Source organism: Nelumbo nucifera, chromosome 4 (genome assembly GCF_055504915.1).
Source record: "Nelumbo nucifera cultivar China Antique chromosome 4, China Antique-T2T, whole genome shotgun sequence".
Classification (NCBI taxonomy): domain Eukaryota; kingdom Viridiplantae; phylum Streptophyta; class Magnoliopsida; order Proteales; family Nelumbonaceae; genus Nelumbo; species Nelumbo nucifera.
This window is the reverse complement of record NC_142652.1, coordinates 50,103,436-50,129,317: the sequence shown is the minus strand read 5'-3', so window position 1 is coordinate 50,129,317 and position 25,882 is coordinate 50,103,436. Positions and strand designations below refer to the sequence as shown.

General features: G+C 45.7%; 5 non-coding genes and 27 pseudogenes across 5 annotated transcripts; all 32 read left to right on the top strand.

The window, feature by feature from the left end:
* Positions 1–12: 12 nt before the first annotated feature.
* On the top strand, positions 13–131 carry LOC148792369 (5S ribosomal RNA; annotated as a pseudogene).
* Positions 132–485: 354 nt separating this feature from the next.
* Positions 486–604, top strand: LOC148792368 (5S ribosomal RNA; annotated as a pseudogene).
* Positions 605–960: 356 nt separating this feature from the next.
* Positions 961–1,079, top strand: LOC148792367 (5S ribosomal RNA; annotated as a pseudogene).
* A 356-nt stretch (positions 1,080–1,435) lies between these two features.
* LOC148792366 (5S ribosomal RNA) lies at positions 1,436–1,554 on the top strand. The gene has a single exon (XR_016070248.1). It is a non-coding gene; the product is annotated as a 5S ribosomal RNA (ribosomal RNA).
* A 356-nt stretch (positions 1,555–1,910) lies between these two features.
* LOC148792365 (5S ribosomal RNA) lies at positions 1,911–2,029 on the top strand (annotated as a pseudogene).
* Positions 2,030–2,386: 357 nt separating this feature from the next.
* On the top strand, positions 2,387–2,505 carry LOC148792364 (5S ribosomal RNA; annotated as a pseudogene).
* Positions 2,506–2,861: 356 nt separating this feature from the next.
* LOC148792363 (5S ribosomal RNA) lies at positions 2,862–2,980 on the top strand (annotated as a pseudogene).
* A 356-nt stretch (positions 2,981–3,336) lies between these two features.
* Positions 3,337–3,455, top strand: LOC148792362 (5S ribosomal RNA; annotated as a pseudogene).
* Positions 3,456–3,812: 357 nt separating this feature from the next.
* On the top strand, positions 3,813–3,931 carry LOC148792361 (5S ribosomal RNA; annotated as a pseudogene).
* A 356-nt stretch (positions 3,932–4,287) lies between these two features.
* Positions 4,288–4,406, top strand: LOC148792360 (5S ribosomal RNA; annotated as a pseudogene).
* Positions 4,407–4,762: 356 nt separating this feature from the next.
* Positions 4,763–4,881, top strand: LOC148792359 (5S ribosomal RNA). The gene has a single exon (XR_016075544.1). It is a non-coding gene; the product is annotated as a 5S ribosomal RNA (ribosomal RNA).
* A 2,495-nt stretch (positions 4,882–7,376) lies between these two features.
* LOC148792358 (5S ribosomal RNA) lies at positions 7,377–7,495 on the top strand (annotated as a pseudogene).
* Positions 7,496–7,893: 398 nt separating this feature from the next.
* Positions 7,894–8,012, top strand: LOC148792357 (5S ribosomal RNA; annotated as a pseudogene).
* A 356-nt stretch (positions 8,013–8,368) lies between these two features.
* On the top strand, positions 8,369–8,487 carry LOC148792356 (5S ribosomal RNA; annotated as a pseudogene).
* Positions 8,488–8,842: 355 nt separating this feature from the next.
* LOC148792355 (5S ribosomal RNA) lies at positions 8,843–8,961 on the top strand (annotated as a pseudogene).
* A 2,039-nt stretch (positions 8,962–11,000) lies between these two features.
* On the top strand, positions 11,001–11,119 carry LOC148792354 (5S ribosomal RNA; annotated as a pseudogene).
* A 356-nt stretch (positions 11,120–11,475) lies between these two features.
* On the top strand, positions 11,476–11,594 carry LOC148792353 (5S ribosomal RNA; annotated as a pseudogene).
* A 355-nt stretch (positions 11,595–11,949) lies between these two features.
* LOC148792352 (5S ribosomal RNA) lies at positions 11,950–12,068 on the top strand (annotated as a pseudogene).
* A 355-nt stretch (positions 12,069–12,423) lies between these two features.
* On the top strand, positions 12,424–12,542 carry LOC148792351 (5S ribosomal RNA; annotated as a pseudogene).
* A 356-nt stretch (positions 12,543–12,898) lies between these two features.
* Positions 12,899–13,017, top strand: LOC148792350 (5S ribosomal RNA; annotated as a pseudogene).
* Positions 13,018–13,373: 356 nt separating this feature from the next.
* LOC148792349 (5S ribosomal RNA) lies at positions 13,374–13,492 on the top strand. The gene has a single exon (XR_016070667.1). It is a non-coding gene; the product is annotated as a 5S ribosomal RNA (ribosomal RNA).
* Positions 13,493–13,848: 356 nt separating this feature from the next.
* On the top strand, positions 13,849–13,967 carry LOC148792348 (5S ribosomal RNA; annotated as a pseudogene).
* Positions 13,968–14,322: 355 nt separating this feature from the next.
* LOC148792347 (5S ribosomal RNA) lies at positions 14,323–14,441 on the top strand (annotated as a pseudogene).
* A 355-nt stretch (positions 14,442–14,796) lies between these two features.
* LOC148792346 (5S ribosomal RNA) lies at positions 14,797–14,915 on the top strand (annotated as a pseudogene).
* A 356-nt stretch (positions 14,916–15,271) lies between these two features.
* LOC148792345 (5S ribosomal RNA) lies at positions 15,272–15,390 on the top strand (annotated as a pseudogene).
* A 356-nt stretch (positions 15,391–15,746) lies between these two features.
* LOC148792344 (5S ribosomal RNA) lies at positions 15,747–15,865 on the top strand. Its single transcript, XR_016075700.1, has one exon. It is a non-coding gene; the product is annotated as a 5S ribosomal RNA (ribosomal RNA).
* Positions 15,866–16,221: 356 nt separating this feature from the next.
* On the top strand, positions 16,222–16,340 carry LOC148792343 (5S ribosomal RNA; annotated as a pseudogene).
* A 356-nt stretch (positions 16,341–16,696) lies between these two features.
* Positions 16,697–16,815, top strand: LOC148792342 (5S ribosomal RNA; annotated as a pseudogene).
* A 356-nt stretch (positions 16,816–17,171) lies between these two features.
* Positions 17,172–17,290, top strand: LOC148792341 (5S ribosomal RNA; annotated as a pseudogene).
* A 7,254-nt stretch (positions 17,291–24,544) lies between these two features.
* On the top strand, positions 24,545–24,663 carry LOC148792340 (5S ribosomal RNA; annotated as a pseudogene).
* Positions 24,664–25,018: 355 nt separating this feature from the next.
* Positions 25,019–25,137, top strand: LOC148792339 (5S ribosomal RNA; annotated as a pseudogene).
* Positions 25,138–25,492: 355 nt separating this feature from the next.
* LOC148792338 (5S ribosomal RNA) lies at positions 25,493–25,611 on the top strand. Its single transcript, XR_016074967.1, has one exon. It is a non-coding gene; the product is annotated as a 5S ribosomal RNA (ribosomal RNA).
* The last annotated feature ends 271 nt before the right edge of the window (positions 25,612–25,882 follow it).

Sequence of the window (25,882 nt, the reverse complement as noted above, 5' to 3'; positions counted from 1 at the left end):
CAAGAAGCAAACGGGTGCGATCATACCAGTGCTAATGCACCGGATCCCATCAGAACTCCGAAGTCAAACGTACGTGGGTGGGAGTAGTACTAGGATGGCTGACCTCCTGGGAAGTCCTCGTGGTGCACCCCAATTTTATTAATATTTTATTTTTGATATCCTATTTGCAAATTCCATTTGTCGTTTCGGCGAGACAACTGGAAACAACACGCCGGATACTCGGACCACTTGCGGCACGATCGTCATTAATGAATGGGAACGGTGCAAGTACCGGGCTTTTGGCATTCGTCGTGCATTGTGGGCCCCGCGATAGTATTGCATCTATCCGGGGGTGCGGCAGATTTGAAAAGCAATAACTCCGCTCACGTGGGAGCTTGTGCACGGTTACCAAGGTAGGAAGGCTGCATACACCGTTTTTTCAAATCTAAAACAATTAATAGGGGAGCAAAATAGTGCATAAAGATGTAAGCGAGCAAGAAGCAAATGGGTGCGATCATACCAGCACTAATGCACCGGATTCCATCAGAACTCCGAAATTAAGCGTGCTTGGGCGAGAGTATTACTAGGACGGGTGCCTATTTGGGAAGTCCTCGTGTTGCACCCCAATTTTTTTAATATTTTATTTTTGATATCCTAATTGCAAATTCCATTTGTCGTTTCGGCGAGACAACTGGAAACAACGCGCCGGATACTCGGACCATTTGCGGCACGATCGTCATTACTGAATGGGAACAATGCAAGATTCGGGCTTTTGGCATTCGTCGTGCACTATGGGTCCGGCGATAGTATTGCATCTCTCCGGGGGTGCGGCAGATCTGAAAAGCAATAACTCCGTTCCCGTGGGAGCTTGTGCACGGTTAACAAAGGAGGAAGGCTGCATATACAGTTTTTTCAAGTCTAAAAGAATTAATGGAGGGGAGCAAGATAGTGCATAATGATCTAAGCGAGCAAGAAGCAAACAGGTGCGATCATACCAGCACTAATGCACCGTATCCCATAAGAACTCCGTAGTTAAGCGTGTTTGGGCGAGTGTAGTACTATGATGGGTGACCTCCTGGGAAGTCCTCGTGTTGCACCCCATTTTTATTATTATTTTATTTTTGATATCGTAATTGCAAATTCCATTTGTTGTTTCGGCGAGACAACTAGAAACAACGCGTCAGATACTCAGACCACTTGCGGCACGACCGTCATTTCTGAATGGGAATGGTGCAAGAACCGGGCTTTTGGCATTCGTCATGCATTGTGGGCCCCGCGATAGTATTGCATCTATCCGGGGGTGCGGCAGATCTAAAAAGCAATAACTCCGCTCACGTGGGAGCTTGTGTAGGGTTACCAAAGGAGGAAGGCTGCATATACAGTTTTTTCAAGTCTAAAACAATTAATGGAGGGGAGCAAGATAGTGCCTAAAGATCTAAGCGAGCAAGAAGCAAACGGGTGCGATCATACCAGCACTAATGCACCGTATCCCATAAGAACTCCGTAGTTAAGCGTGTTTGGGCGAGAGTAGTACTACGATGGGTGACCTCCTGGGAAGTCCTCGTGTTGCACCCCATTTTTATTATTATTTTATTTTTGATATCGTAGTTGCATATTCCATTTGTCGTTTCGGCGAGCCAACTGGAAACAATGCGCCGGATACTCGGACCACTTGCGGCACGATCGTCATTACTGAATGGGAACGGTGCAAGAACCGGGCTTTTGGCATTCGTCGTGCATTGTGTGCACCGCGATAGTATTGCATCTATCCGGGGGTGCGGCAGATCTTAAAAACAATAACTCCGCTCACGTGGGAGTTTGTGCACGGTTACCAAGGGAGGAAAGCTGCATACACAGTTTTTTCAAGTCTAAAACAATTAATGGAGGGGAGCAAGATAGTGCATAAAGATCTAAGCGAGCACGAAGCAAATGGGTGTGATCATACCAGCGCTAATGCACTGGATCCCATCAGAACTCCGAAGTTAAGCGTACTTGGGCGGGAGTAGAACTAGGATGGGTGACCTCCTGGGAAGTCCTCGTGTTGCACCCCAATTTTATTAATATTTTATTTTTGATATCCTATTTGCTAATTCCATTTGTCGTTTCGGCGAGACAACTGGAAATAACGCGCCGGATACTCGGACCACTTGCGGCACGATCGTCATTACTGAATGGGAACGGTGCAAGAACCGGGCTTTTGGCATTCGTCGTGCGTTGTGGGCCTCGCGATAGTATTGCATCTATCCGGGGGTGCGGCAAATCTGAAAAGCAATAACTCCGCTCAGGTGGTAGCTTGTGCACGGTTACCAAGGGAGGATGGCTGCATACACCGTTTTTTCATGTCTAAAACAATTAATGGAGGGGAGCAAGATAGTGCAAAAAGATCTAAGCGAGCAAGAAGCAAACGTTGTGCGATCATACCAGCACTAATGCACCGGATCCCATCAAAACTATGAAGTTAAGCGTGCTTGGGCGAGAGTTGTACTAGGATGGGTGACCTCCTGTAAAGTCCTCGTGTTGCACCCCAATTTTTTTAATATTTTATTTTTGATATCCTATTTGCAAATTCCATTTGTCGTTTCGGCGAGACCACTGGAAACAACGCGCCGGATCGTCGGACCACTTGCGGCATAATCGTCATTACTGAATGGGAACGGTGCAAGAACCGGGCTTTTGGCATTCATCGTGCATTGTGGGCCCCGCAATAGTATTGCATCTCTCCGGGGGTGCGGCAGATCTGAAAAGCAATAATTCCGCTCACGTGGGAGCTTGTGCACGGTTACCAAGGGAGGAAGGCTGCATACACAGTTTTTTCAAATCTAAAACAATTAATGGAGGGGAGCAAAATAGTGCATAAAGATCTAAGCGAGCAAGAATCAAATAGGTGCGATCATACCAACACTAATGCACCGGATCCCATCAGTACTCCGAAATTAAGCGGGCTTGGGCGAGAGTACTAGTAGGATGGGTGCCTTTTTGGGAAGTCCTCATGTTGCACCCCAATTTTTTTAATATTTTATTTTTGATATCCTAATTGCAAATTCCATTTGTCGTTTCGGCGAGACAACTGAAAACAACGCGCCGGATACTCGGACCATTTGCGGCACGATCGTCATTACTGAATGGGAACAGTGCAAGAACCGGGCTTTTGGCATTCGTCGTGCATTGTGGGCACCGCGATAGTATTGCATCTATCCGGGGGTGCGGCAGATCTTAAAAACAATAACTCCGTTCGCGTGGGAGTTTGTGCACGGTTACCAAGGGAGGAAGGCTGCATACATAGTTTTTTCAAGTCTAAAACAATTAATGGAGGGGAGCAAGATAGTGCATAAAGATCTAAGCGAAAACGAAGCAAACGGGTGCGATCATACCAGAGCTAATGCACCGGATCCCATCAGAACTCCGAAGTTAAGCGTACTTGTGCGGGAGTAGAACTAGGATGGGTGACCTCCTGGGAAGTCCTCATGTTGCACCCCAATTTTATTAATATTTTATTTTTGATATCCTATTTGCTAATTTCATTTGTCATTTTGGCGAGACAACTGGAAATAACGCGCCGGATACTCGGACCAGTTGCGGCACGATCGTCATTACTGAATGGGAACGGTGCAAGAACCGGGCTTTTGGCATTCGTCGTGCGTTGTGGGCCCCGTGATAGTATTGCATCTATCCGGGGGTGCGGCAGATCTGAAAAGCAATAACTCCGCTCAGGTGTTAGCTTGTGCACGGTTACCAAGGGAGGATGGCTGCATACACCGTTTTTTCATGTCTAAAACAATTAATGGAGGGAAGCAAGATAGTGCAAAAAGATCTAAGCGAGCAAGAAGCAAACGTTATGCGATCATACCAGCACTATTGCACCGGATCCCATCAAAACTATGAAGTTAAGCGTGCTTGGGCGAGAGTTGTACTAGGATGGGTGACCTCCTGCAAAGTCCTCGTGTTGCACCCCAATTTTATTAATATTTTATTTTTGATATCCTATTTGCAAATTCCATTTGTCGTTTCGGCGAGACCACTGGAAACAACGCTTCGGATCGTCAGACCACTTGCGGCATGATCGTCATTACTGAATGGGAACGGTGCAAGAGCCGGGCTTTTGGCATTGATCGTGCATTGTGGGCCCCGCAATAGTATTGCATCTCTCCGGGGGTGCGGCAGATCTGAAAAGCAATAATTCCTTTCACGTGGGAGCTTGTGCACGGTTACCAAGGGAGGAAGGCTGCAAACACAGTTTTTTCAAATCTAAAACAATTAATGGAGGGGTGCAAAATGGTGCATAAAGATCTAAGCGAGCAAGAATCAAACGGGTGCGATCATACCAGCACTAATGCACCGGATCCCATCCGAACTCCAAAATTAAGCGGGCTTAGGCGAGAGTACTAGTAGGATGGGTGCCTTTTTGGGAAGTCCTCATGTTGCACCCCAATTTTTTTAATATTTTATTTTTGATATCCTAATTGCAAATTCCGTTTGTCATTTCGGCGAGACAACTGAAAACAACGCGCCGGATACTCGGACCATTTGCGGCACGATCGTCATTACTGAATGGGAACAGTGCAAGAACCGGGCTTTTGGCATTTGTCGTGCATTGTGGGTCCCACGATAGTATTGCATCTCTCCGGGGGTGCGGCAGATCTGAAATGCAATAACTCCGTTCCCGTGGGAGCTTGTGCACGGTTAACAAAGGAGGAAGGCTGCATATACAGTTTTTTCAAGTCTAAAACAATTAATGGAGGGGAGCAAGATAGTGCATAAAGATCTAAGCGAGCAAAAAGCAAACGGGTGCGATCATACCAGCACTAATGCACCGTATCCCATCAGAACTCCGAAGTTAAGCGTGTTTGGGCGAGAGTAGTACTAGGATGGGTGACCTCTTGGGAAGTCCTCGTGTTGCACCCCAATTTTATTAATATTTTATTTTTGATATCCTATTTGCAAATTCCATTTGTTGTTTCGGCGAAACAACTGGAAACAACGCGCCGGATAGTCGGACCACTTGCGGCACGATCGTCATTACTGAATGGGAACGGTGCAAGAACCGGGCTTTTGGCATTCGTCGTGCATTGTGGGCCCTGCGATTGTTAGACAGTTTTGTATGCCCTTAGCTTCAATCAGAATGATGTACTTTATGAGTTTATTGTAAATGAATAAAGATACATCTTTGATTCATGTTCCCTTGGTATGTTTCTGTGTAATACCCTTAAACTGGACACTTATTGAGACTCGTGTTAGTTTAGAATGTTCACAGCCGGTGGGTCGGTCTGGGGAGACCTATCCTGACAAGGCTGACACTGTGGTGCCACCAAGTCGGTTGGGGTGGCCGGTCTCAGCTGCCAGGGTGAGACCCTAGGCATATACAGTGTAGGATTAATTGAATCTTTGAACTGGACCAGATTTCCAGTATTGCCCTGGACCTTGGAGATTGATGGGCAAAACTGGAAAGTTACACCCGACCCCTAGACTCGATTATGATACTGCACTAGGTGTCGGATTGGGCTATCTTTGATGTACCAATCAGTGAGATCCTTAGCGGGGGTCAAAACCTGGGTATGTTGGGACAGTCCGAGAATTCATCTGAGTGGGTGATCATAGTGACAGGATCAGCCCCTTTGTCGGACAAAGGTAATGATCGGGGATGCACTCTCACTGATGGAAACCAAGACTGCCGGCAGCCGATTTCAACCGTTGAGATTTGTTTTGCAAAATATATTTTATATAAGATATTAAAGAATATATATATGGTTTCTAAAATGTTTGCAAGAAGGTTTTAATTCCCGGGATCCATATGAGTGGAGAGTGCAACACTGTTCCTTGCAGCCGAGGGAGAGGTCCTCTCTTGTCGAGCAGTGTATGATCATTATGGGCTGAGAGGTTAAGTGTAAGACCATTGAGGTTAATACCTGATGGGCTAATCTTGCATCTGCCCACAGTCCCTGGGTGTTACAAGGTGGCTTCGCCCAGGGACCTCTTAGGGTAAGTGTTGGGCCCGTAGAGCCCATTTGATGGGTTTCAGGGGGTGCACTATCTTTAACAGTGTATTCGGCCAGGCCTTGTAACAAAGGCTGGGCCGAACCCATGTGGCTGATGTGTAGATCAATGCTTGGGTCCCATGCCATACAAGGAAGCCCAACTGGGCAGCAGTTAAGAGGGTTAAGTGAGCACATAAGCTTAATGGGCCTAAAGCCCATTTCGAACTGGGCTGCTTGTTTAGTTAATAAAGGGGCGAAATCTGAAGTGGATCAGCTAATAGGATTGGGCTTAGACCCTATCCACTTAGAGAGTCCAAGATCTAAATATGATTTAGATCTGGAAACCTCCTAATCAGATTAGGAGATGGCTGATCTGATCCCCAGATAAGATAAGGATTATCCCTTATCACTTAAAGGGACTTCTAAACCAAATATGATTTGGATTAGCAACTCCTAATCTGATTAGGAGCTGATCCCTTTAAGACTATAAAAGAAGAAGGGGGCGGCAGCCTTTAGAGACACAATACACACAGATCATCAGGTTTCTTTGGTGCTGAAATCTAGAAGAGAGAATTCTGCTCCCTGCAAATACTCTCTTGCTGCCTCCCTGTTCTTGCCGCCCTACTTTCCAGTTCGATCTCCACTTGTGGGAGAAGTCAAGATTGGATCTTGACATCAGTCCTTTGAGAAAGGATTGAAAGGAAGCTGTGCTCACGTGCCATCTTGCTGATTCTTGCGAAGGACAGAGTTCTTGGAGAAGAACACTACTCATTCTGCTCCACCTGCACTGCGCCATCTTCAGCGGGAGCAGTCTTTGGATCCTTCCTTGGGCGTGAACACCTTCGTTGGGAGATATTACTTCTCCGTATCAGGTATAATCCTTCCCACTTCTTTTTGGTTCAGATCTGGTTCAGTTTATGGTTCAGAATTGATCCTTGAAAATATGATTTTCTAAATGGGGAATATGATTCCCAGTTGAAGGGAGAGAAAAATTTTTGTAATTCGCCCTTATTCCGCAATCTTTTTGTATTCGGCCAAGCCTTGTAACAAAGTCCTCGTGTTGCACCCCATTTTTATTAATATTTTATTTTTGATATCCTATTTGCAAATTCCATTTCTCGTTTCGGCGAGAGCACTTGAAACAACGCGCCGGATAGTCGGACCACTTGCAGCACGATCGTCATTACTGAATGGGAACGGTGCAAGAACCGGGCTTTTGGCATTCGTCGTGCATTGTGGGCCCCACAATAGTATTGCATCTCTACGGGGGTGCGGCAGATCTGAAAAGCAATAACTCCGCTCACGTGGAATCTTGTGCACGGTTACCAAGGGAGGAAGGCTGCATACACAGTTTTTTCAAATCTAAAACAATTAATGGAGGGGAGCAAAATAGTGCATAAAGATCTAAGTGAGCTAGAAGCAAATGGGTGCGATCATACCAGCACTAATGCACCGGATCCCATTAGAACTCCGAAATTAAGCGTGCTTGGGCGAGAGTAATACTAGGATGGGTGACTTTTTGGGAAGTCCTCATGTTGCACCACAATTTTTTTAATATTTTATTTTTGATATCCTAATTGCACCCCAATTTTATTAATATTTTATTTTTGATATCCTAATTGCAAATTCCATTTGTCGTTTCAGTGAGACAACTGGAAACAATGCGCCGGATACTAGGACCACTTGCGGCACGATCGTCATTACTGAATGGGAACGGTGCAAGAACCGGGCTTTCGGCATTCGTCGTGCATTGTGGGCCCCGCAATAGTATTGCATCTTTCTGGGGGTGCGGCTGATCTGAAAAGCAATAACTCCGCTCACGTGAGAGCTTGTGCACAGTTACCATGGGAGGAAGGCTGCATACACAGTTTTTTCAAATCTAAAACAATTAATGGTGGGGAGAAAAATAGTGCATAAAGATCTAAGCGAGCAAGAAGCAAACGGGTGCGATCATACCAGCACTAATGCATCGGATCCCATCAGAACTCCGAAATTAAGCGTGCTTGGGCGAGAGTATTACTAGGATGGGTGACTTTTTGGGAAGTCCTCATGTTGCACCCCAATTTTTTTAAAATTTTATTTTTGATATCCTAATTGCAAATTCCATTGGTCGCTTCGGCGAGACAACTGGAAACAACGCGCCGTATTCTCGGACCATTTGCGGCACGATCGTCATTACTGAATGGGAACGGTGCAAGAACCGGGCTTTTGGCATTCATCGTGCATTGTGGGCCCCGCGATAGTATTGCATCTCTCCGGGGGTGCGGCAGATCTGAAAAGCAATAACTCCGCTCACATGGGAGCTTGTGCACGGTTACCAAGGGAGGAAGGCTGCATACACCGTTTTTTCAAGTCTAAAACAATTAATGGAGGGGAGAAAGATAGTGCATAAAGATCTAAGCGAGCAAGAAGCAAACGGGTGCGATCATACCAGCGCTAATGCACCGGATCCCATCATAACTCCGAAGTTAAGCGTGCTTGGGTTAGAGTAGTATTAGGATGGATGACCTCCTGGGATGTCCTCATGTTGCACCCCAATTTTATTATTATTTTATTTTTGAGTTCCTAATTGCAAATTCCATTTGTCGTTTCGGCGAGACAACTGGAAACAACGCACCGGATACTCGGACCACTTGCGGCACGATCGTCATTACTGAAAGGGAACGGTGCAAGAACCGGGCTTTTGGCATTCGTTGTGCATTGTGGGCCCCGCAATAGTATTGCATCTCTCTGGGGGTGCGGCAGATCTGAAAAGCAATAACTCCGCTTACGTGGGAGCTTGTGCACGGTTACCAAGGGAGGAAGGCTGCATACACCGTTTTTTCAATCTAAAACAATTAATGGAGGGGAGCAAGATAGTGCATAAAGATCTAAGCGAGCAAGAAGCAAATAGGTGCGATCATACCAGCACTAATCCACCGGATCCCATCAGAACTCCGAAGTTAAGCGTGCTTAGGCTAGAGTAGTATTAGGATGGATGACCTCCTGGGATGTCCTCGTGTTGCACCCCAATTTTCTTAATATTTTATTTTTGATATCCTAATTGAAAATTCCAAGGATTGCGGAATAAGGGGCGAATTTCAAAAATTTATCTCTCCCTTCAACTGGGAATCGTATTCCCTATTTAGAAAATCATATTTTCAAGGATCAATCTTGAACCATAAACTGAACCAGATCTGAACCAAAAGGAGTGGGAGAGGATTATACCTGATACGGAGAAATACTATCTCCTAATGGTGGTGTTCACGCTTAAGGAAGGATCCAAAATCTGCTCCCACTGAAGATGGCGCAGTGAAGGATGGAGCAGAATCAACAATGTTCTTCCGAAGAACTTGACCCTTCGCAAGAATCAACTGGACGGCTTTTGAGTACAGCTCCAACCAATCTTTTCCCAAAAGATTGAGATCAAGATCAAATCTTGATTGCTCGCAAGAACTGGAGATCGAACTAAAGGAATGGCAATGGCAGGAAAGTGGCGGCAGGAGAGAATTCGCAGTGTGTAGGAAATCTCTCAATCTCTCTTTCTTTAAGAGAAGAATGCTGTTGATCATCATGTAAAAGGTTGCCACCCCCTTCCCCTTTTATAATCTCAAAGGGATCAGCTCCTAATCAGATTAGGAGTTGCTAATCCAAATCATATTTGGGTTAGAAGTCCCTTAGTGATAAGGGATAATCCTTATGTTATCTGCAGATCAGATCAGCTATCTCCTAATCTAATTAGGAGGTTTCCAGATCTAAATCTTATTTAGATCTTTGACTCTCTGAGTGGATAGGGTCTAAGCCCAATCCTTTTAGCTGACCCACTTCAGAATTCGCCCCCTTTAAATGGTTTATCAAATCAGCCCAGTTCGAAAGGGGCTTAAGGCCCATTTAAGGTTATGTACTCAAAAAGCCTTCCAAACTGCTGCCCAGTTGGGCTTCCTTGTATGGCGTGGGACCCAAGCATTTATCTACACATCAGCCACATGGGTTCAGCCCAGCCTTTGTTACAAGGCCTGGCCGAATGCACTGCTGAAGACAGTGTACCCCCTGAAACCCATCAAATGGGCTCTATGGGCCCAACACTTACACTAAGTGGTCCCTGGGCCAAGCCACCTTGTAACACCCAGGGACTGTGAGCAGATGCAAGATTAGACCATCAGGTGTTATCCTCAATGGTCTTACACTTAACGTCTCAGCCCATAATGATCATACACTACCCGACAAAAGAGGACCTCTCCCTCGGCTGCAAGGAACAGTGTTGCACTCTCCACTTATATGGATCCCGGGAATTAAAACCTTTTGCAAACCTTTTAGAAACCATAATATATATACCTTTAGATCTCATATAAAATATACTTTGCAAAAAACAAATCTCAACGGTTGAAATCGGTTGCTGGCAGTCTTGGCTTCCATCAGTGAGAGTGCATCCACGATCATTACCTTTGTCCGACAAAGGGGCTGATCCTGTCACTATGATCACCCACTCAGATAAATTCTCAGACTGTCCCAACATACCCATGTTTTGACCCCCGCTAAGGATCTCACTGATTAGTACATCAAAGATAGCCCAATCCGACACCTAGTGCAGTATCATAATCGAGTCTAGGGGTCGGGTGTAACTTTCCAGTTTTGCCCATCAATCTCCAAGGTCCAGGGCAATACTGGAAATCTGGTGCAGTTCAAAGATTCAATTAATCCTACACTGTATGTGCCTAGGGTCTCACCCTGGCAGCTGAGACAGGCCACCCCAACCGACTTGGTGGCACCATAGTGTCAGCCTTGTCAGAATAGGTCTCCCCAGACCGACCCACTGGCTGTGAACATTCTAAACTAACACGAGTCACATTAACTGTCCAGTTTAAGGGTATTACACAGAAACATACCAAGGGAACATAAATAAAAAATGTATCTTTATTCATTTACAATAAACTCACAAAATACATCATTCTGATTGAAGCTAAGGGCATACAAAACAGTCTAACAGCATACACAGTTTTTTCAAATCTAAAACAATTAATGGAGGGGAGCAAAATAGTGCATAAAGATCTAAGCGAGCAAGAAGCAAACGGGTGCGATCATACCAGCACTAATGCACCGGATCCCATCAGAACTCCGAAATTGAGCGTGCTTGGGCGAGAGTATTACTAGGATGGGTGACTTTTTGGGAAGTCCTCGTGTTGCACCCCAATTTTTTTAATATTTTATTTTTGATATCCTAATTGCAAATTCCATTTGTCGTTTCGGCGAGACAACTGGAAACAACGCGCCGGATACTCAGACCATTTGCGGCACGATCGTCATTACTGAATGGGAACGGTGCAAGAACCGGGCTTTTGGCATTCGTTGTGCATTGTGGGCCCCGTGATAGTATTGCATTTCTCCGGGGGTGCGGCAGATCTGAAAAGCAATAACTCCGCTCACGTGGGAGCTTGTGCATGGTTACCTAGGGAGGAAGGCTGCATACACAGTTTTTTCAAGTCTAAAACAATTAATGGAGGGGAGAAAGATAGTGCATAAAGATCTAAGCGAGCAAGAAGCAACCGGGTGCGATCATACCCGCACTAATGCACTCGATCCCAATAGAACTCCGAAGTTAAGCGTGCTTGGGCTAGAGTAGTATTAGGATGGATGACCTCCTGGGATGTCCACGTGTTGCACCCCAATTTTATTATTATTTTATTTTTGATATCCTAATTGCAAATTCCATTTGTCGTTTCGGCGAGACAACTGGAAACAATGCGCCGGATACTCGGACCACATGCGGCACGATCGTCATCACTGAATGGGAATGGTTCAAGAACCGGGTTTTTGGCATTCGTCGTGCATTGTGGGCCCCGCGATAGTATTGCATCTATCCGGGGGTGCGGCAGACCTAAAAAGCAATAACTCCGCTCAGGTGGGAGTTTGTGCACAGTTACCAAGGGAGGAAGGCTGCATACACCATTTTTTCAATCTAAAACAATTAATGGAGGGGAGCAAGATAGTGCATAAAGATCTTAGCGAGCAAGAAGCAAATAGGTGTGATCATACCAGCACTAATCCACCGGATCCCATCAGAACTCCGAAGTTAAGCGTGCTTAGGCTAGAGTAGTATTAGGATGGATGACCTCCTGGGATGTCCTCATGTTCCACCCCAATTTTATTAATATTTTATTTTTGATATCCTAATTGCAAATTCCATTTGTCGTTTCGGTGAGACAAATGGAAACAACGCGCCGAATACTCGGACCACTTGCGGCACGATCGTCATTACTATATAGAAACGGTGCAAGAACCGGGCTTTTGGCATTCGTCGTGCATTGTAGGCCCCGCGATAATATTGTATCTAACCGGGGGTGGGGCAGATCTGAAAAGCAATAACTCCGCTCACATGGGAGCTTGTGCATGGTTACCAAGGGAGGAAGGCTGCATACACCATTTTTTCAATCTAAAATAACTAATGGAGGGGAGCAAAATAGTGCATAAAGATCTAAGCGAGCAAGAAGCAAATAGGAGCGATCATACCAGCACTAATCCACCGGATTCCATCAGAACACCGAAGTTAAGCGTGCTTGGGCTAGAGTAGTATTCGGATGGATGACCTCCTGGGATGTCCTCGTGTTGCACCCCAATTTTATTAATATTTTATTTTTGATATCCTAATTGCAAATTCCATTTGTCGTTTCGGTGAGACAACTGGAAACAATGCACCGGATACTAGGACCACTTGCGGCACGATCGTCATTACTGAATGCGAACGGTGCAAGAACCGGGCTTTTGGCATTCATCGTGCATTGTGGGCCCCACAATAGTATTGCATCTCTCTGGGGGTGCGGCAGATCTGAAAAGCAATAACTCCGCTCAAGTGAGAGCTTGTGCACGGTTACCATGGGAGGAAGGCTGCATACACAGTTTTTTCAAATCTAAAACAATTAATGGTGGGGAGAAAAATAGTGCATAAAGATCTAAGCGAGCAAGAAACAAACGTGTGCGATCATACCAGCACTAATGCACCGGATCCCATCAGAACTCCGAAATTAAGCGTGCATGGGCGAGAGTATTACTAGGATGGGTGACTTTTTGGGAAGTCCTCATGTTGCACCCCAATTTTTTTAATATTTTATTTTTGATATCCTAATTGCAAATTCCATTGGTCGTTTCGGCGAGACAACTGGAAACAACGCGCCAGATACTCGGACCATTTGCGGCACGATCGTCATTACTGAATGGGAACGGTGCAAGAACCGGGCTTTTGGCATTCGTCCTGCATTGTGGGCCCTGCGATAGTATTGCATCTCTCCGGGGGTGCGGCAGATCTGAAAAGCAATAACTCCGCTCACGTGGGAGCTTGTGCATGGTTACCAAGGGAGGAAGGCTGCATACACCATTTTTTCAAATCTAAAACAATTAATGGAGGGGAGCAAAATAGTGCATAAAGATCTAAGCGAGCAAGAAGCAAACGGGTGCGATCATACCAGCACTAATGCACCGGATCCCATCAGAACTCCGAAGTTGAGCGTGCTTGGGCGAGAGTATTACTAGGATGGGTGACTTTTTGGGAAGTCCTCGTGTTGCACCCCAATTTTTTTAATATTTTATTTTTGATATCCTAATTGCAAATTCCATTTGTCGTTTCGGCGAGACAACTGGAAACAACGCGCCGGATACTCAGACCATTTGCGACACGATCGTCATTACTGAATGGGAACGGTGCAAGAACCGGGCTTTTGGCATTCGTTGTGCATTGTGGGCCCCGTGATAGTATTGCATTTCTCCGGGGGTACGGCAGATCTGAAAAGCAATAACTCCGCTCACGTGGGAGCTTGTGCACGGTTACCTAGGGAGGAAGGCTGCATACACAGTTTTTTCAAGTCTAAAACAATTAATGGAGGGGAGAAAGATAGTGCATAAAGATCTAAGCGAGCAAGAAGCAACCGGGTGCGATCATACCCGCACTAATGCACCCGATCCCAATAGAACTCCGAAGTTAAGCGTGCTTGGGCTAGAGTAGTATTAGGATGGATGACCTCCTGGGATGTCCACGTGTTGCACCCCAATTTTATTATTATTTTATTTTTGATATCCTAATTGCAAATTCCATTTGTCGTTTCGGCGAGACAACTAGAAACAACGCGCCGGATACTCGGACCACATGCGGCACGATCGTCATCACTGAATGGGAACGGTTCAAGAACCGGGTTTTTGGCATTCGTCGTGCATTGTGGGCCCCGCGATAGTATTGCATCTATCCGGGGGTGCGGCAGACCTAAAAAGCAATAACTCCGCTCAGGTGGGAGTTTGTGCACAGTTACCAAGGGAGGAAGGCTGCATACACCATTTTTTCAATCTAAAACAATTAATGGAGGGGAGCAAGATAGTGCATAAAGATCTTAGCGAGCAAGAAGCAAATAGGTGCGATCATACCAGCACTAATCCACCGGATCCCATCAGAACTCCGAAGTTAAGCGTGCTTAGGCTAGAGTAGTATTAGGATGGATGACCTCCTGGGATGTCCTCATGTTCCACCCCAATTTTATTAATATTTTATTTTTGATATCCTAAATGCAAATTCCATTTGTCGTTTCGGTGAGACAAATGGAAACAACGCACCGAATACTCGGACCACTTGCGGCACGATCGTCATTACTATATAGAAACGGTGCAAGAACCGGGCTTTTGGCATTCGTCGTGCATTGTAGGCCCCGCGATAATATTGTATCTAACCGGGGGTGGGGCAGATCTGAAAAGCAATAACTCCGCTCACGTGGGAGCTTGTGCATGGTTACCAAGGGAGGAAGGCTGCATACACCATTTTTTCAATCTAAAATAACTAATGGAGGGGAGCAAAATAGTGCATAAAGATCTAAGCGAGCAAGAAGCAAATAGGAGCGATCATACCAGCACTAATCCACCGGATTCCATCAGAACACCGAAGTTAAGCGTGCTTGGGCTAGAGTAGTATTAGGATGGATGACCTCCTGGGATGTCCTCGTGTTGCACCCTAATTTTATTAATATTTTATTTTTGATATCCTAATTGCAAATTCCATTTGTCGTTTCGGTGAGACAACTGGAAACAATGCACCGGATACTAGGACCACTTGCGGCACGATCGTCATTACTGAATGCGAACGGTGCAAGAACCGGGCTTTTGGCATTCATCGTGCATTGTGGGCCTCGCAATAGTATTGCATCTCTCTGGGGGTGTGGCAGATCTGAAAAGCAATAACTCCGCTCAAGTGAGAGCTTGTGCACGGTTACCATGGGAGGAAGGCTGCATACACAGTTTTTTCAAATCTAAAACAATTAATGGTGGGGAGAAAAATAGTGCATAAAGATCTAAGCGAGCAAGAAACAAACGTGTGCGATCATACCAGCACTAATGCACCGGATCCCATCAGAACTCCGAAATTAAGCGTGCTTGGGCGAGAGTATTACTAGGATGGGTGACTTTTTGGGAAGTCCTCATGTTGCACCCCAATTTTTTTAATATTTTATTTTTGATATCCTAATTGCAAATTCCATTGGTCGTTTTGGCGAGACAACTGGAAACAATGCGCCAGATACTCGGACCATTTGCGGCACGATCGTCATTACTGAATGGGAACGGTGCAAGAACCGGGCTTTTGGCATTCGTCGTGCATTGTGGGCCCTGCAATAGTATTGCATCTCTCCGGGGGTGCGGCAGATCTGAAAAGCAATAACTCCGCTCACGTGGGAGCTTGTGCATGGTTACCAAGGGAGGAAGGCTGCATACACCGTTTTTTCATGTCTAAAACAATTAATGGAGGGGAGAAATATAGTGCATAAAGATCTAAGCGAGCAAGAAGCAAACGGGTGCGATGATACCAGTGCTAGTGCACCGGATCCCATCAGAACTCTGAAGTTAAGCGTACTTGGGCGGGAGTAGTACTATGATGGGTGACCTCCTGGGAAGTCCTCGTGTTGCACCCCAATTTTATTAATATTTTATTTTTGATATCCTATTTGCAAATTCCATTTTTCGTTTCGGCGAGACAACTGGTAACAACGCGCCGAATACTCGGACCACTTGCAGCACGATCATCATTGCTTGATGGGAACGGTGCAAGAACCGGGCTTTTGGCAATCGTCGTGCATTGTGGGCCCTGCGATAGTATTGCATCTATCCGGGGGTGCGGCAGATCTGAAAAGCAATAACTCCACTCACGTGGGAGCTTGTGCACGGTTACCAAGGGAGGAAGGCTGCATACACCGTTTTTTCAAGTCTAAAACAATTAATGGAGGGGAGCAAGAAAGTGCAAAAAGATCTAAGCGAGCAAAAAGCAAACGGGTGCGATCATACCAGCACTAATGCACCGGATCCCATCAAAACTACGAAGTTAAGCGTGCTTGGGCGAGAGTAGTACTAGGATGGGTGACCTCCTGCGAAGTCCTCGTGTTGCACTCCAATTTTATTAATATTTTATTTTTGATATCCTATTTGCAAATTCCATTTGTCGTTTCGGCGAGACCACTGGAAACAATGCGCCGGATAGTCGGACCACTTGCGGCACGATCGTCATTACTGAATGGGAACGGTGCAAGAACCGGGCTTTTGGCATTCGTCGTGCATTGTGGGCCCCGCAATAGTGTTGCATCTCTCCGGGGGTGCGGCAGATTTGAAAAGCAATAACTCCGCTCACGTGGGAGCTTGTGCACGGTTACCATGGGAGGAAGGCTGCGTACACAGTTTTTTCAAGTCTAAAACAAGTAATGGAGGGGAGCAAGATAGTGCATAAAGATCTAAGCGAGCAAGAAACAAACGTGTGCGATCATACCAGCACTAATACACCGTATCCCATCAGAACTCCGAAGTTAAGTTTGCTTGGGCAAGAGTAGTACTAGGATGGGTGACCTCTTTGGAAGTCCTCGTGTTGCACCCCAATTTTATTTATATTTTATTTTTTATATCTTATTTGCAAATTCCCTTTGTCTTTTCGGCGAGACCACTGGAAACAATGTGCCGGATACTCGGACCACTTGCGGCACGATCGTCATTACTGAATGGGAACGGTGCAAGAACCGGGCTTTTGGCATTCATCGTGCATTGTTGGCCCCGCGATAGTATTGCATCTATACGGGGGTGCGGCAGATCTGAAAAGCAATAACTCCGCTCACGTGGGAGCTTGTGCACGGTTACCAAGGGAGGAAGGCTGCATACACCATTTTTTCAAGTCTAAAACAATTAATGGAGGGGAGCAAGATAGTGCAAAAAGATCTAAGCAAGCAAGAAGCAAACGGGTGCGATAATACCAGCACTAATGCACCGGTTCCCATCAGAACTCCGAAGTTAAGCGTGCTTGGGCGATAGTTGTACTAGGATGGGTGACCTCCTGGGAAGTCCTCGTGTTGCACCCCAATTTTATTAATATTTTATTTTTGATATCCTATTTGCAAATTCCATTTATCGCTTCGGCGAGACAACTGGAAACTGAAGGGACCGAGAGATCCATCCTATGGACGCCCAAAGATTGCGGAATAAGGGGCAAATTTCAAAATTTTTTCTCTCCCTTCAACTGGGAATCGTATTCCCTATTTAGAAAATCATATTTTCAAGGATCAATCTTGAACCATAAACTGAACCATATCTGAACCAAAAGGAGTGGGAGAGGATTATACCTGATACGGAGAAATACTATCTCCCAATGGAGGTGTTCACGCCCAAGGAAGGATCCAAAGACTGCTCCCACTGAAGATGGCGCAGTGTAGGATGGAGCAGAATCAGCAACGTTCTTCAAAAGAACTTGACCCTTCGCAAGATGGACGGCTTGTGAGTACAGCTCCAATCAATCTTTTCCCAAAAGATTGAAATCAAGATCCAATCTTGATTGCTCCCAAGAACTGGAGATCGAACTAAAGGAATGGCAATGGCAGGAAGGTGGCGGCAGAAGAGAATTCGCAGTATGCAGGAAATCTCTCAATCTCTCTTTCTTTTAAAGAGAAGAATGCTATTGATGTTGTTGTTGTGTTTTTTTCAAGGCTGCCCCCCCTTCACCTTTTATAATCTTAAAGGGATCAGCTCCTAATCGGATTAGGAGTTGCTAATCCAAATCATATTTGGGTTAGAAGTCCCTTAGTGATAAGCGATAATCCTTATCTTATCTGCAGATCAGATCAGCTGTCTCCTAATCTAATTAGGAGGTTTCCAGATCTAAATCTTATTTAGATCTTGGACTCTCTGAGTGGATAGGGTCTAAGCCCAATCCTTTTAGCTGACCCACTTCAGAATTCGCCCCCATTAGATGACTGATCAAATCAGCCCAGTTCGAAATGGGCTTAAGGCCCATTTAAGGTTATGTACTCAAAAACCTTCCAAATTGCTGCCCAGTTGGGCTTCCTTGTATGGCGTGGGACCCAAGCATTGATCTACACATCAGCCACATGGGTTCAACCCAGCCTTTGTTACAAGGCCTGGCCGAATGCACTGCTGAAGACAGTGTACCCCCTGAAACCCATCAAATGGGCTCTATGGGCCCAACACTTACACTAAGTGGTCCCTGGGCCAAGCCACCTTGTAACACCCAGGGACTGTGGGCAGATGCAAGATTAGCCCATCAGGTGTTATCCTCAATGGTCTTACACTTAACCTCTCAGCCCATAATGATCATACACTGCCCGACAAGAGAGGACCTCTCCCTCGGCTGCAAGGAACAGTGTTGCACTCTCCACTTATATGGATCCCGGGAATTAAAACCTTCTTGCAAACATTTTAGAAACCATATATACTCTTTTATATCTTATATAAAATATATTTTGCAAAACAAATCTCAACGGTTGAAATCGGCTGCCGGCAGTCATGGTTTCCATCAGTGAGAGTGCATCCCCGATCCTTACCTTTGTCCGACAAAGGGGCTGATCCTGTCACTATGATCACCCACTCAGATGAATTCTCGGACTGTCCCAACATACCCAAGTTTTGATCCCCGCTAGGGATCTCACTGATTGGTACATCAAAGATAGCCCAATCCGACACCTAGTGCAGTATCATAATCGAGTCTAGGGGTCGGGTGTAACTTTCCAGTTTTGCCCATCAATCTCCAAGGTCCAGGGCAATACTGGAAATCTGGTCCAGTTCAAAGATTCAATTAATCCTACACTGTATGTGCCTAGGGTCTCACCCTGGCAGCTGAGACAGGCCACCCCAACCGACTTGGTGGCACCACAGTGTCAGCCTTGTCAGGATAGGTCTCCCCAGACCAACCCACCGGCTGTGAACATTCTAAACTAACACGAGTCTCATTAAGTGTCCAGTTTAAGGGTATTACACAGAAACATACCAAGGGAACATGAATCAAATATGTATCTTTATTCATTTACAATAAACTCATAAAGTATATCATTCTGATTGAAGCTAAGGGCATACAAAACTGTCTAACAGCTCCCACTTGCACTTAGGTCCAATTAGGTACTAGCCGGAGTCCCATGCTTTCCACGTGTTTCTCAAACACTTTCTGTGATAGTGGCTTTGTCAATGGGTCTGCTACATTTTCCGCTGTCGCTACCTTCTGAATCAGGATGTCCCCTCTACCAACAATCTCCCGCAGTACGTGGTACTTCCTCTCGATGTGCTTCGACTTCGAGTGGGCTCGTGGCTCCTTAGCCTGAGCAATGGCTCCATTGTTGTCACACAACAATGGGATGGGTGATGTGCTGGACGGAACAACTCCCAACTCGTGAACGAACTTCTTCATCCACACAGCTTCTTTGGCAGCCTCACTTGCGGCAATGTATTCGGCCTCGGTCGTGGAGTCTGCAGTGGACCCCTGTTTGCTGCTTTTCCAGCAAACACCACACGATCCTATCGTGAAAACATATCCAGATGTAGACTTTCTATCATCTAGGTCTGACTGGAAATCGGCATCTGTATACCCTTGGATCTGTAGTGAGCTACCGTCGAACACCAGACAAAACTCTTTTGTCCTTCGAAGGTACTTAAGTATGTTTTTCACAGCAGTCCAATGCTCATGCCCTGGGTTGGCCTGAAATCTGCTTACTACACTCACTGCCTGAGCAATGTCAGGACGAGTGCACAGCATGGCATACATGATGCTCCCTACGGCAGAGGCATAGGAAACGTCTTTCATGCCATCAATCTCCTCAGAAGTCTTGGGAGACATCTTCTTGGAGAGAGTGACTCCGTGCCTGAAAGGAACATTTCCTTGCTTGGAATTTTCCATGCTGTATCTTTTGACTATTTTGTCACTGTAAGCAGATTGGGATAATCCTATTATCTGCTTCGATCTATCTCTATAGAGTCGAAGACCCAGTATATAGGAGGCTTCTCCAAGATCTTTCATGGAGAATTGCTGCGAAAGCCATACTTTCACCGTAGTTAACATTCCTACATCATTCCCAATGAGTAGAATGTCATCTACATACAGAACCAAGAAGGTAACCTTATCCCCACTGTACTTCCTATAGACACAGGGTTCATCCAGATTCTACTCGAAGTCAAACGATTTGACAGCAGAGTTAAAACGGATGTTCCAACTTCTAGAAGCTTGCTTAAGCCCATATATGGATCTGTTAAGTTTACATACCATGTTTTCCTGACCTGCAGCAATGAAGCCTTACGGCTGCTGCATATAGATATCTTCAGTAAGATCTCCATTCAGGAATGCAGTTTTGACATCCATCTGCCAAATCTCATAATCATGGTATGCCGCTACAGCTAGCAGGATCCTAATGGATTTAAGCATGGCCACAGGCGAAAAGGTTTCCTCATAATCGATGCCCTCTTTCTGAGTGTACCCTTTCGCCACCAGACGAGCCTTGAAGGTCTCAACTTTACCATCGGGGCCCTTCTTCCTCTTGTAAATCCATTTGCAACCGATTGCCTTTACCCCGGAGGGCGGATCTACTAGAGTCCAGACTCCCTTGGTCTCCATTGAGTCCATCTCTGCCCTCATGGCCTCCACCCACTTCTGGGAATCTATGTCCAACATAGCTTCTGCGTAAGTCACGGGATCCTCCTCACTAGTCAAGGTTTCCACCAGGTAACTATCCTGGTCATAACCATAACGGACTGGTGGCCTGGATGCCCGAGTGGATCTTCTAAGTTGGTCACTACCTGGAACTTGTGGGACATCTCCCATTGCTCCTGAGCTCTCCTCATCAAGAACAACTTCCTGACGATGGGTGTCCAGGATATAGTCAGTTTCTAAGAATTGCGCATTTCGACTGCAGAACACTTTCTGCTCACTTGGGTCATAGAAAAGGTAACCTACAGAGCCTTTTGGGTAGCCTACAAATAGGCAACGACTGGTCTTAGATTCCAACTTGTCTGCACTCGTTCTTTTAACGTGTGCTGGACAACCCCAAATCTTCAAGTGTCTGACACTTGGTTTCTTTCCGGTCCAAAGTTCATATGGAGTATTCGGAACCGATTTGGTTGGAACCCGATTCAGCACGTAAATCACAGTCTCTAATGCGTAACCCCAAAAGGATGTGGGTAACCCTGAGTGTATGAGAAGCGACCGGACCATATCTAATAAGGTCCTATTCCTCCTCTCTGAAACACCGTTAAGTTGTGGTGTAGCAGGAGGAGCTAATTGTGATACTATCCCATTGTCCTTTAAGTAGTCCCTGAATTCGTCAGAGAGATATTCGCCACCTCGATCGGATCAAAGGGCTTTAACTTCTCTCCCTAACTGTTTCTTGACCTCTTGTCTAAACTCTTTGAACTTTTCAAAGGTTTCAGACTTGTGTCTCATTAGGTACACGTAACCATATCGTGAAAAATCATCTGTGAAGGTGATGAAATACACGTGTTGATTTCGTGTCCTAACACTCAGGGGACCACATACATCAGTATGTATTAGGTCAAGTGTGCCTGTACATCTTTCAGGCTTACCGTTAAATGGCCGTTTCGACATCTTGCCTTGTAGGCAAGGCTCACAAGTGGGAAGATCTTCTACAGCTAGAAAATCCAAAGGACCATCCTTTACCAACCTTGTGATTCGGTCAACACCGATGTGGCCAAGTCGGTAATGCCACAGACACGTGGGATTAACTGTATCACGGGCTCTCTTGTTGGGGTTTTCAACCGATGTAGTTTCGGTTATGTTAGTTTCTAGGGAAGGATGTAGAACATAGAGACCATTCTCCAGTTCCTCGTATGCGATGAATCTGTTATTTCTTTTAATAGTAATCGTATTACTAAAGAAGACAGAATAACCATCTGCACACAGTTTTGAGACAGAAATCAAATTTCTTCTTAAATTTTGTACATAAAGACAATCTTTCAGTACAATTATTCCTTCTCTAAAATATAATTCCACGGTTCCTATGGCCGCGGCTGCAACAGTTGCACTAGTCCCCAAGTAGAGTGTGACTTCTCCTTCACTCAGCCTTTTGCTTACCTTGAACCCCTGCAGTGAGTTACACACACGAGTTGAAGCCCCGGAGTCAATACACCAGGACGCAGAAGCTACCAACAAATTGGTTTCTATAACACAAGTTTCGAAATTACCTTTCTTGGATTCCAGGTAGGCAGGACAATTCCGTTTCCAGTGGCCGGTCTTCTTGCAAAAATGACAGGCATCTGATGCCTTGTCCTTCCTCTGTTTCTTGGGTTTGGCAGCCTTTTTCTGGGGCTTTCTCTTTGTCTTCCTTTTCTTGCCCGATTTGCCAGTTTCAACAAGCATGGCAATGGGCTCATCCTTTTTAATCAATTCTTCGGCCCTCTGCAACATATTGCTGAGTTCCTGCAAGCTGACGTTCAGCTTGTTCATGTTATAGTTCATGATGAATGGATTAAAGGATGGAGGCAGAGAGTTGAGAATAGCATCGATCTGAGTTACCAGATCCAGCCCGGATCCAAGAGCCTCTAGTTCGTTGATATAGCCCATCATCCGGAGACAATGGTCGTGAACTTGTTGGCCCTTGGTCATCTGCGCGGTCATGAACTGTTTTAAGACCTTCTGCCGAGTAGAACGATTCTGCTCTTCGTACATTGTCCTAACACTGTCCAATACGTCCTTAGCAAGTTCGATCTGATCGAACTGCCTCTGAATTGGATTGTCTAAGGAGGCAATGATATAGCAGCGGGCAAGGGAGTTTTTCTCCTCCCATTCTTGGTATTCTCTTCTTCGCGCCTCAGAATCCCTATCCCCCGGACGATCCGGGGCAGGATTCTTGGCTACCTTGTCCAATTTCTCAGAGGTTAAGACCAACATAACGTTCCTGTACCAGTCAGCATAGTTTGGGCCTTTCAACTTGTTGTCATCAAGTAGCTTTGCAAATGATCCATTTGCCATTTTCTGATAAAAGAGCAAACATCAGTCCACAACCTAATTTGGTTCATGTTCATTTCATAGATATGGATTTTAATCTATGATCCATTTCCATTTATTCGTCTCTGAGATTTCCCTCCTTTCTTAGTGACGGAGACTACGGATTGTCTCTGGAAATGTGGGAAATCACATAGGGTGCATGAGGCCAACTGTTTCAGCTACAAAACCCCACCACCTTTCTGTGAAGGATCATATCCACTCATCATATGAGTTTTCCCTTTGGCCTCTGTCAGACAAGGTACAGAGCCGTTTTCAGGTAAACCTTTCTGTCCAGTGAGTGCTTACCCATCATATTCGTGAACGCCAAGGTACCGTGAGAGAGTTCCCATTTTCTGGTGAAGCCCCTCCCACATCGGTCTATGACGCCCCTATCATCTTATGAAACACTTAGACAAGCCCAACAACAAATGGATAGCCCATTTTCTGGTGCGTTTCCTCATTACTGAAGGACCCATCCTCGTGCTAATGATGGAAGGCCTTTAGAGAGTTCATCATATGAATCTCCCTATCACATGCACTCATATCATCTGGAGGGAACAGATAATTACGCCCTAGTTCCATCTTTAGGTCAAACCAAAGTGGCTCCCACTGACTTTCATAAAGCCAGATTTTGGTGGGCCTAAATCGGCTAGGGTTCCGCACGAGACCTCATGATGAGGTGTGGGGCCCACCACTGAGGGAGGTCATCCAATGACCAAAAGGGACACCATGGCAATGATGTGCATTCAGCCATGGTGTGCGAAAGAGCCACTGTCGATTGAGCATGGGCCAAGTACTTATGGCCCATGTACGTAGCACATCACACATCCATACATCACATGCAGGGATAAATTGATCCAATCAATTAATTATCTATAAAGCCCATTTGAAGCCCATTTTAAATCCATAATATTAACCATTAATATTATCTAGGTATATGGGCCGAACGGTTCAACCCATATAGCTTTATGTGTTAAGTGGGCTTTTAGCAGTTTTAACTATTTAAAACTGGGCCTTTACAGGTTGGGCCGAATTAACCATTTAATTAAATATCAATCATTAGGCCCATTAGTGGGAAAATTAGGGCACGATCGTCATTACTGAATGGGAACGGTGCAATAACCGGGCTTTTGGCATTCGTCGTGCATTGTGGGCCCCACGATAGTATTGCATCTCTCCGGGGGAGCGGCAGATCTGAAAAGCAATAACTCCGCTCACGTGGGAGCTTGTGCACGGTTACCAAGGGAGGAAGGCTGCATACACAGTTTTTTCAAGTCTAAAACAATTAATGGAGGGGAGAAAGATAGTGCATAAAGATCTAAGCGAGCAAGAAGCAAACGCGTGCTATCATACCAGCACTAATGCACCCGATCCCAACAGAACTCCGAAGTTAAGCGTGCTTGGGCTAGAGTAGTATTAGGATGGATGACCTCCTGGGATGTCCTCGTGTTGCACCCCAATTTTATTATTATTTTATTTTTGATATCCCAATTGCAAATTCCATTTGTCGTTTCGGCGAGACAACTGGAAACAACGCGCCGAATACTCGGACCACATGCGGCACGATCGTCATTACTGAATGGGAATGGTGCAAGAACCGGGCTTTTGGCATTCGTCGTGCATTGTGGGCCCCGTGATAGTATTGCATCTATCCGGGGGTGCGGCAGATCTGAAAAATAATAACTCCGCTCAGGTGGGAGTTTGTGCACGGTTACCAAGGGAGGAAGGCTGCATACACCGTTTTTTCAATCTAAAACAATTAATGGAGGGGAGCAAGATAGTGCATAAAGATCTAAGCGAGCAAGAAGCAAATAGGTGCGATCATACCAGCACTAATCCACCGGATCCCATCAGAACTCCGAAGATAAGCATGCTTAGGCTAGAGTAGTATTAGGATGGATGACCTCCTAGGATGTCTTCGTGTTGCACCCCAATTTTATTATTATTTTATTTTTGATATCCTAATTGCAAATTCCATTTGTCATTTCGGCGAGAAAACTGGAAACAATGCGCCGGATACTCGGACCACTTGCAGCACGATCGTCATTACTGAATGGGAATGGTGCAAGAACCGGGCTTTTGGCATTCGTCGTGCATTGTGGGCCCCGCCATAGTATTGCATCTATCCGGGGGTGCGGCAGATCTGAAAAGCAATAACTCCGCTCAGGTGGGATTTTGTGCACGGTTACCAAGGGAGGAAGGCTGCATACACCATTTTTTCAATCTAAAACAATTAATGGGGGGGAGCAAGATAGTGCATAAAGATCTAAGCGAGCAAGAAGCAAATAGGTGCGATCATACCAGCACTAATCCACCGGATCCCATCAGAACTCCGAAGTTAAGCGTGCCTGGGCGAGAGTAGTACAAGGATGGGTGACCTCCTGCGAAATCCTCGTGTTGCACCCCAATTTTATTAATATTTTATTTTTGAGATCCTATTTGCAAATTCCATTTGTCGTTTCGGGGAGACCACTGGAAACAACGCGTCGGATAGTCGGACCACTTGCGGCACGATCGTCATTACTGAATGGGAACGGTGCAAGAACGCGGCTTTTCGCATTCGTCGTGCATTGTGGGCCCCGCAATAGTATTGCTTCTCCCCGGGGGTGCGGCAGATCTGAAAAGCAATAACTCCGCTCACGTGGGAGCTTGTGCATGGTTACCAAGGGATGAAGGC